The sequence below is a fragment of the Bufo bufo genome, chromosome 1 (assembly GCF_905171765.1).
Source record: "Bufo bufo chromosome 1, aBufBuf1.1, whole genome shotgun sequence".
Lineage (NCBI taxonomy): Eukaryota > Metazoa > Chordata > Amphibia > Anura > Bufonidae > Bufo > Bufo bufo.
Window position 1 is genome coordinate 612,609,495 of NC_053389.1, and position 10,303 is coordinate 612,619,797.

The 10,303-nt window shown below is 40.5% G+C and overlaps 1 protein-coding gene across 5 annotated transcripts in view; it reads left to right on the forward strand.

Annotated features, from left to right (window-relative positions):
• Positions 1–10,303, forward strand: part of NEO1 (neogenin 1) — a 145,021-nt gene that overhangs the window by 47,908 nt on the left and 86,810 nt on the right. The window lies entirely within an intron of this gene.

A 10,303-nucleotide genomic window follows, 5' to 3' on the forward strand; every position in this document is an offset into this window, starting at 1 on the left:
CTCAAACCATGTACACCAGATTTGTGCCACGAATTATGGCACAAGTTTAATAGTAAATCTCCCCCATTAAGCTGCTTTCACACGGCGGTGTGTGGTCTTTGTGACAGCCACATTTCTCTGACCGACAGTTGATCATGTGAGCCAAACTGTGGATTTTTTACAGATGGCTAGGAGATCCACATGTGTTGCACTAACCTTTTTAGTGTTTTGGCTTGGGCCTCATGCACACGACTTTTTCATTGTCAGTGATTTGGCCTCAGTGGTCCGTGTCCGATTTTGCTTCAGTTGTGTTTCCTTGTGTCTTCCTTTTTTTTTTTTTTGTCTGACAGGGGGAAAAAAAGGAAGGTTAATGAAAAGTGTGATTTTATTGCACCAAGGTCTTGTAGAAAAAAGCGGACACGGATGACATACCAGTTGTGCATCTTTTTTTTTTTTTTTTTTTGACTGACCCATTGACTTGAATTGGTCTGTCCTCCGTTTTCCACTGACAAGAATAGGACAGGTTATATTTTTTTGACGGACTGGAATAACTGACGTGGAGAAAAAACGGAGGACTATCAGTTTTTTTTCACAGCTCCATAGAAATGAATAGGACCTTCGCTAAACTGTGAAAAATGATGGAACGGACGCGGATGCAAACAACGGTCGTGTGCATGAGGCCTTATGGCATGTCTCCATGTGATGGAGCTGTCCATGAAAGAATTCTCGTGTCGGTAAAATGTTTTGATTTTGTATTCAGGTGGGTGTGAAATTCCTTCTGTTGAGTTTTTTTATGAGCAATTTATGCTCATTAAAGGATTGTTTCTGAAGAAATTTCTGTACACAATAGCTAAAAATAAAATTTACAGTTCAATTATGAAATTGTTATGCTGCAGCAAAATTCCCTAGTCCTACCATCCTTCCAAAAGCTTGCAAAGCTACAGCATCTTTCCTTTTAATAGCTAGAAGTTAGTGAGTCTCAAATGGCGAAGCACATCATGAAAGTTCTCATACTATTACATAGTTCCAGATTATATATGACATATGATAGATTATTGTACTGAATATTTTTGGAGCATATTCACAAACGGCAGATTTGTTTCATAAACTTCTACAACTTCAAATCAGATCTGTTCATCTTGGTTTGGTTATTTTGGCAGCAATCACATAGGTTTTTGCACACCCAATGCCATCCACCACATGTGAATATATCCTGGTTGTCTGAGAATACGTCATTTGCTGGCAGCCTGCCTCCCTTAGGCCTCTTTCACACGGGCGTTGCGGGAAAATGTGAAAAGATCATGCTTACCTGCTCCTGGCGGCTCCCGCCCTGCGTGCTGGCTCATCATGCCGTCCGTGGATTTTCTTCCTCCCCAGCATGGCCATGGTCACCTGATCTTCAGCCAACTGCTGGCTTCAGCTGTGAGGTGTCCCTTGTGGAACACTAAATGCAATCGCAGACAAAACTAATTAAACTTGCATGCAAAAAATAAGTTTTTCCCTGAACTTACTCATACTATATCACTTGTGTGAAATAAGCTTAACACAGATCCCCTAGGCCTTCCATGACTGTCAGTTAAGGTGCAATTAGATGGCCCTAGAACCAGGCAGATTATAAGGAACGACTGACTGTTCCCGACAATCTGCCTGTGTAAATGTGCTGCCGATCACCCGACTAACAAGCAAAACGCTCATTCATTGGGTGATCTTGTTCTTGCAGGCACCACCGCTTATAACTTCTGGGCATTAGACTGTGTGGTCTAAACAGCAAACTGCTGCTCAGAAACCATGAATCTGTATGAGGGCATGTAAATGCAGCGGTCTCCTTCACAGAATGAGCAGCCGAGTGTCGGGAAGAAATCATCCCATCTAAATCCACCTTTTAAACATCCTACCACTGTTAGTGATGGGCTACCGGTATAATGCATCCATGTACAAGTATAACAATGCATTATAACAATAGTGTCCCCTAGTGGGACAAAAAAAAAAAAATACGATAATTAAAGGTTAATAAACTTTATTTAGAAAGTTAATTAATAGACCATTTTCCAATAATGAATGGTTTTATTTTCTAAAAGTGGTAAAATAACCCAACAGATGCACACATCTATGGCATCACCTCATTCTCCACAACCCCTATAATAAAGATAACGTTGTTTAAACTGCCCCATGAACAAGATAAGCAAAAGAAATAGAATTTTTTTTAACTAACCCCCTCCAAAAAAGTTAATATATCCCATGAGTACCATTGAAAACTACATCCTGTCTCGTTAAAACATCAAGACCAAATATGGCTACATTGGCAGAAGCATGAATGCAGCAAACAATTTATTTTTTTACATGAAATTGCTATTTTGTGCAAAAAAATATATATATTTGGTATTATGGTAATCTTACTGATTGCATAGAATAAAAATAACATGATGGTTAAGCTGCACCTTAAGTCAAATACCTAAAGTGCCAAAAACATTGGCAGAACTTTTTTCCATTACAACCCCCCCCCCCAAAAAAAATATAATTTATAGATATGTACCCCAAAATGGTGTCACTTAAAATGCAATTCGTCAGTCATGCAAAAAACAAGCTCTCATATGGCTAAATCCTCAAATATAAAAGTTATTTCCAGATAACAAATACGAGAAAAATAGATAATCCTCCTTAAATTGAAGCTTCCATCCCATCATCTTTAAGGACTGATGGTTCCTTTTTCTGCCTAATATCTGCCTTTTGACAGGTGCCACGGTGCAAGATAATCGATGTCATTCACTTCACCAGAGTTTTCAACGGTATAGCTGATCTGTGTATGTCCTAATATGATGAGGGAAGCGTATAGTATCTCATTAAGCTTTTTATGATCTTAAAAACATTTTGAGAAGTACAATCCTTTCGTAGTCTCCTAGAAAGGGAAGAATAGTTCACTGCCTGATTATCTGAGGGTGGCAGATGTGTTACTGACTGTCTCCCTTGATATTTACAGGTACGTGTCCCATTTAGTGGCAGTGAAATAAGATTCTCTGGTTTATGGTTACATGGATTGTGCCTCATTATTCCTTTTATTGATATTTATAGTGCCATCATGTTCCGTGAAGTGGGAGATTGCAACGCCAGAGATTAGGGTTAATGTAGCATATGCCATAATAGTAATTAAAATGGCTATTCTGGTATAACTACATAAATACATTTTTTTTTTTTTTTCATTCAGTGCCTTTGGATTTCCGTACTTTATTTTATTTTTTTATGAAGTGACTGGACCACAAAACAACCAGCCGCTTTTGTAATAAATGTTAATATGTGAGTGTTGCGTTTGCATTCGAGGGCGTCATAGTTAATGATTTTATTAGCCTTAACTTTCCAACGCAGCTCGTATGTAGACAGTTGCTGGGCGATCTAGTAACAGATTTGTGTTTCCTCATATACGGTGAGCTCTAATTAACCGACAATTAAATATCATGTGGATGTTAAATCCCGAGAATTCTTCGCTCATTTACTAGATAAGCCATTAAACTGTATTCAAAGTCAGATTAGAATTGCTTTAATCTGCTTTAGGGTAAGCCAGGAATGGGGAAATGTATTCCATAGTAAATGTGCACAAAGTCTGAACTAGAGGTAATATCTATACAAATCATCCACTTTTTTTGACAAAACTTGAGAAAGAGGTTTATAGAAGATGTGCTCTGCACCATAGTCCTTATTGTGACACCAGTATTACAGGATGAGGTGACATTCTCGTCTTCATCTCCAAAAGCAGAATTGCATTCACCTTTCTTAAAGGTTTTTATTTTTTAGTTGAAGGAATATGGGGATAAATTGAGATTTTCTGAATTCTGTTTTATAATTAATTTCTAGGCCTCAGGCACAGAAATCAGCAGGCTGATTCTGTATCTCTGTGCCATAGGTGTTATACGTTTTCCTCTGTATTTCAGGCACACAAATTAGGTTATGTGCCCAACAGTAATGTAATGAACGGCTGCCCCCACACAATCTGATCATTTATGCAGCAGTCTGCATAGTCCTATTACCTGGCCCTGTACGTCGGAGAGTGAGGGGTTGTCAGAAAAGGCAGGAGAGGCAAGGTTGCACCGTGTCTTGGGCCCACCCTCGAAGCACTTAACCGTTCATTTGCATAAGGATTAAAAGTACTTTTTCTGCAGCATGAACCAATGGATCTCTAAGTGGACGGTATCATCCTTTACATTCAGCTGAGCTAGCCCTACGATGAATTTCCTGGTGACAGATTCCCTTTTAAACAGCTGCCAGTCGATATGCTATGTTATCAAACGGCCAATGTTTAATGACCCTTGGGGGGGGGGGGGGGTATTTATTAAGACTGGTGTGTGGTATGCCAGTCTTGATAGCCCTTGCATTTCTGGAGGATGAGGTGCAGTCTTCATTTACTCCAGAAAACTGATGTAAAAGGTGAACGTGCCAGGTCTGCTGGCCCTGCCCTTGCCACACTCCCTCCTCGAAAGTGGCTTAGACATGCCACCTGTAACTGAATTTTAGTTGCATTGGTGTGTAAAAAGCTGCCATCTATGGAAGATGCTATGAGGGCCCAAAAAAAAATAATAATCTGAATAATGTTCTATTAACAAAATGTCAGAATGTTCTTTGTGCCTGGGCTAAATCTTTGCAATTGTTTGCATGTATAACCTAAGGGTCCTCTTAACTAGGCCAGATAAATTGCCCGTAACGAGTGCCAATCGTCAATAAGTCATTTAGTCTACATTTTACTTGTTCCAGTAATAATGGGAACGTTCGCTTGTCTTTCCACCCTCTTATACCTATTGCATCATAAATGACAGGTAGGTGCCTGTGTACACGGCCGAGAAACTATTCTCATGCCATCATAAAGGGTGCGATCAATGACAAATGAGCAAATTATCATTCAGCTGTTGCACATGTTTACACTGGTGAGTGATTGTGAACGATCATCCTAACAAATGCTTCTCCGGGCGATAATCACCCCAAGTAAATCAAAATCTTGACACACTTCTGTGCAGGTGGCAGCTTTTTGCGCCACTAGTTAATTATGAGTATCCTCCTTTCTAAGCAATATCCGTAATTCTGAACATAAATGAATGTTTTTGTAAGTCTTTTTATTGATATTGAATCTGAATGTGTTTTTTTTTTTTTTTACTAGAGATGAACTTCCTTTTTATTTTATCCTGTTGAATGCCCTGGTATTTCAGTGAAGCTTTGAGACTGATTGTAAAGATATTGATATAATGCCATCCCTGTATTTGCTCATATTTGAGAGCTTTATGTGATTTCACCAGCACAACGAGACAATGAAGCTGAACATATCATGCAGAATTAGCATCATTTTCTAAAAGATGTGAAACAGAGCGCATTTGTCACCGCCTTTGTTGGCCTCAGGATTAGTTCATCTCATTTCAGGTCAGCGTTTAAATCGGCTTAGCCGCACGGAACATATAATGCAATAAATAAAATATAAGCTTTATCGTGTGCTTCTCCAATCTGTGCGAAATGAGTTCTGCTGCACGTGCATAGCAGGGAGCATTGAAGGGTCAGTGAAAGTCGGGGCTGAGCGTCTGCTCAGGGATCCTGCTTGTTGGGAGCTGCGGCCAGGATTTCGCGCACAGCTCATTTTTGAGGAGCCAGAAGCCATTTTTTTCTGGCGCAAGCATTAATGGCCTTGTGTTCAGAGTAAGAGTGATTCTCCACTCCTACTGTGTTCATGCAATTAGATTATTGCACCAGATATGTATGATTATCAGTAGCGCAACAGCGTTGTCTGTTCTGGTGCTTGAAATTGCAAAGAGGTGAAAGGCACCCAGGAGCTTTAGAATTAAAATGTATCAGCTGTCATTATCTTCATCCTCCGAGAGGGTCTTGTCTTATCCGTAACAGAACCTTATGCCCAAGACTGCAAGTAGCAAGCTCAGAGTTTGCAGCACTTTAACATTAATTCAGACCACATAATGATGGTATTAAACCAGGGAACACGTCAGACTTTAAAAAAAAATATTTAAAAAATGCTGTATATATCCTAGAAAAAAAAATGTCGTTTATATAATCAGGTACGTGCCTTTTTAGGGCTAGCTCAGCTGAGTGTAATGATACTTTTTACTTAGCGATCTGTTGCTTCACTCTGGAGAGAACCTACTTTTTTAATCCATATGCAAATGAGTAGTTAAGTGCACCAAGGGTGGGCTCAGGGCACTCTACACTCCTCTGCCAGCTCCTCCCTCTCCTTAATTGACAGGGCCAGACAGGATGACTGTGCAGGAACCTAGCCCTGTCAGTCAAAAAAAGAGCAGGGGCTGATAGAGGAAGCGCCATGAGCGAGTGTGTACAGAATGGCTTGGGCCCGCCCTCTGTGTACTTAACTGTTCATTTGCGGATCCCTAATAACTGCCTCATGTAAATGTCCTGCTGTTTGCTTTTTCATCGGGTCATCGCATATTTTGTGTGGTAAAGGATATCAGTATTTGCCACCGCCTGATCGCCTTGTGTAAACAGGGATGTGCTGCAGGTAACCAGTAAACCTGTATAGGGATGATGAACAAGTGTAGTAGAGATGATTGGTGCAAGTAAATGTAGCTTTTCCTTTTAAACGCTTAGTTTGTTCCCAATATATGCCTCTAGATCGGGCCAAATGGTCTTATAATTAGATAACCTAAAGCTCGGGCAGTCCCTCCTGGGGAAGGTGTCTCAAATACCCTCAGGTGACCAGCCATTGGCCAAAGAAGACTAGGGTATGCGTGGTCTCTGGCTTTATAACGGCCAGCGTGCGCACCTTAGGTTCCTCTGGTCTTCTCCTAACAGACCGTGGCCTGCTGCATGGAGAGCCACGTGGTATGCCGGTGGCAAAGAAGGCCATGTGGGTCCAGACCACTAGCACAGCAGAGGAAGCCGGATAATTGATCCGTCCCTCGTGCCCGGTTGAAGACAGACAGGCGGCAGGCATGGGCCACCAGAGTAACGCACACATTCATTTCCAGAAGGTATAACAGGGGAATGATGCAGTGAAAACACTATGAAAAGTAGCATGGTTATTTCATGGGGAATGTATGTATTTCCAGAAGAATGGCTTGTCAGGCTTTAAAATCCCATCTATTTGGTAATCAGTGGAATGAGTTTGATGTGCGATTTGAACCCCCCTTCTGGTTACAAGGTTCTGTGTCTTTAGACTTGATGACTGATTTCCAATAAGTTTCCTAATCCTTAGGTCCCTCAAGACATCAACTAATTACTTCAACCAGCAGGACATTTTTTGGAGATTCATGTGCCAATGTTTGAAGCTGATTAAACCGCTTGGCAGCCAACAAACCTGTATTCCTCATTTTACTGTCATTTTGTCATAAAAACCGGGCGCTTCCACCCAGATATTGTGTGTGTATATATGTGTATATATATGTGTGTATGTGTGTGTGTATATGTGTATATATATATATATATATATATATATATATATATATATATATATATATATATATATATATATTTTTTTTTTGTAATAGAAGTTTAGTGCCTTTTTTGTCTTTCTATGTATCTATGGTTTTTCATATACTCTTTTTATTAGTGTAGTTATGGGTTATCTGAATAGTGTTTAGAGACGTATTCCATGCATTGATGTTAATCTAATGAATAAAGTGCTGGGCGGAGACTGTTCTTTGGCTGCCGACCATCCCTCCTCCACGCTTGGCATGATGCACATCTACGAGAAAATGTCTGTAGGGTGAATTGGTATTATTTTTATTTTAATCAGAGTAATCCTTGGGGGAGGTGGAGGATATGTAATAGCACAGGGGACTGAGTAGAATTCACCTTGCTTGCTATGTTTCTATACAGAGCACTATTGTTGGCTCTTGGCATCTCCGTTCAGTCATGGGGTTTCTGCGCAGATTGTAGAATAAATGGAATAATAATTTTCACAGAGGAGTGTTTTTTACTTGTTCTTCAAAATCATTTAATTAATCAGAATATACCAGAAGAATAAATGGCCATTTGTGCCTCTGACAGTTTGCATTCTTCATATGTATGCATATTGTCCTGGCTTTATCAGTTTCATACTTTCGGTAAAGATGCTTTAGAGTTGGTGACCAATCTAGCAGCTGAAAGACCCCCTCATAAAGCTTGTAATGATGAATCCTGACTTACCGGACGTCTACTGGCCAGGGCTGCATGACTGCTCAGAAGACGGATTGCCCATATGATGCTTTTTGGGTAAATTTACATGCTGTTTTTATACCTTCCTTTTTATAGCGGTTCTCAAGGCCTGTACCTAAAAAGTCTCTTTAAGATATCCTGTGGACATAAGACCCAGATGTGCTTCTTTCTTCCTGTTCAGTTGACCGTCACATTCAGTGGAACGGGACCCCCGCAGATCAGCTTTTAGAAGACGTCAGGTGCTCCTTGAGCTTTGCGACGTTAGATGTCACTTTCATTGGTCACGTGGCCTATTTGCATCTCATCCCCATTCAAGTCAATGGGTTTGAGCTGCAATACCAAGCACTGCCATTATACAATGTACAGCGCTGCCGTGAAAGAGGTGATCACTGGGGTTTCGGTACTCTGACCCCTGCAGATGTGGTGATTACCTAGTAATCATTATCTTTTCCAGGATTACCCCTTTAATATTGTACATCTGTATGGACACGTAAAATATCATCACGGACTATGCTGCAATCAATTTAGGCATATTAAATTAGTAACAAAGACTTTAACGTGATTTAAGATATAACTTTACTCTGTATAACAATTGTCAAATGTTAGAATTGATCGCGCACTGTCTCTATTAAAATATCACCGGTGCAAGGACAGGGGCACGTATGAAACCGTTCTGTCCGCTTTTGTCACGTTTGTGTGAGCACCCTCTACTCGTAACAGCTGGAAGCAGGACATGCTCTGTTTACAGCAGGACAGTTGATGACTTGATTTATTGTAACTGGCATAGAAAGTACAGTGCAAAATAAAGATGTCTATTCTGCTTCACAGGAGGATCTCGCAGCATGCGCTCAAGTGCCTCTTTCCTTAGCATTTCCATTTAGGCTTCAGACTGCTGACTTCAATTAGTTATTGAGATACAAAGACATTTTTAGCAATGAGCTTTTTGTTCTCATTGTGTGTTGAGTAGGTTTTTAATATAATTGTGTGGCAGTACGATGCTCTACAGACCACACAGAAATGCACTTCGTTGTGGCTTTCCTAGAAATTTCTCTCTAATCCATGTAAATGATGGGCTTCATATTGGAACCTTGTCAAGTTTGGAAAATTGCGTGCTCTTAATCAACTGCTCATGAAATAGTTATAAACTGTGTTTAATTACTCTTTAGTAGGGCTTTGACCTCTTTCCATTTAGTTGACATGGTTGTCCGAACGCCATAGTTAGATCTCAGAAGATGAAGTGTGCTGTGGTTTGTAATGCTCAGAAGGTCATAGGGTTGCTGCAGGATCCAGCAGCTGGAGATACCCCTAACCTTTACCATGTGCCTGTTTGCGCTTATAAATCTCATCTTTCCTCCTTTTATGAGCTTTTTATGACCAGTGCTATTAACTGTTATGTATCCTAGGGTAGAGAACATCCTGATCTCTCCGTATGTCTCTTTTTAGAATTGTCTACCAGTAAACGATGTCCATATTTTATTCTCATGTTTCTTTTTCTGTAGCTGCTCAGATACATTATATGCCTTAAAAGGTTATCTGGGAATTTCATATTGATGACCTATTGTCCAGTTAGTTAATCGATATGAGAACTGCAGGGGTCCAATCTCTGCCAAACAGCTGTTTGAGGAGACTGTAGCGCCCCATGAGTGCCTAGACTAATTATGTCACCGTACATTGGTCACAGTAGGGCTGAGCTTCGATTCAAAGCACAACTGCTCTACAATGTACAACACTGTGCTTGGTGGGCTGTGTGTAGGCCACGGAGCTCACCGTAGCTCTGAGCATTACAGCTTCCTCACAGCTGATCAACTAGGGGTTCTGGGAGCTGGACCCCTGCCAATCTCATATTGATGAGGATAGGACATCAATATGAAAATCCCATATAACCACTTTACCCATCCCTTCACCTATCCCCTTACTCATTTCTGCTCCAAATCCTAGAACCCTGCAGGGACGGTCCATTTTGTCCTTGAGATACTGAAAATGTACAGTCCAATGTTGTCCTCTGTGATTGCTGTTTTGCTGTAAAAATCTACATTTCTCAGACCTATTGGAAAACTTGCCTGACTAGGATGTTAAAAAGAAAATAATCTTTGTTACAATGGGGAGAGGTATAATTTGAGTTTAGCGTTTGTGCTTCCTTTCTCAAGCTCACTAGATTGTGTGTGTGTGTGTGTGTGTGTGTGTGTATAGC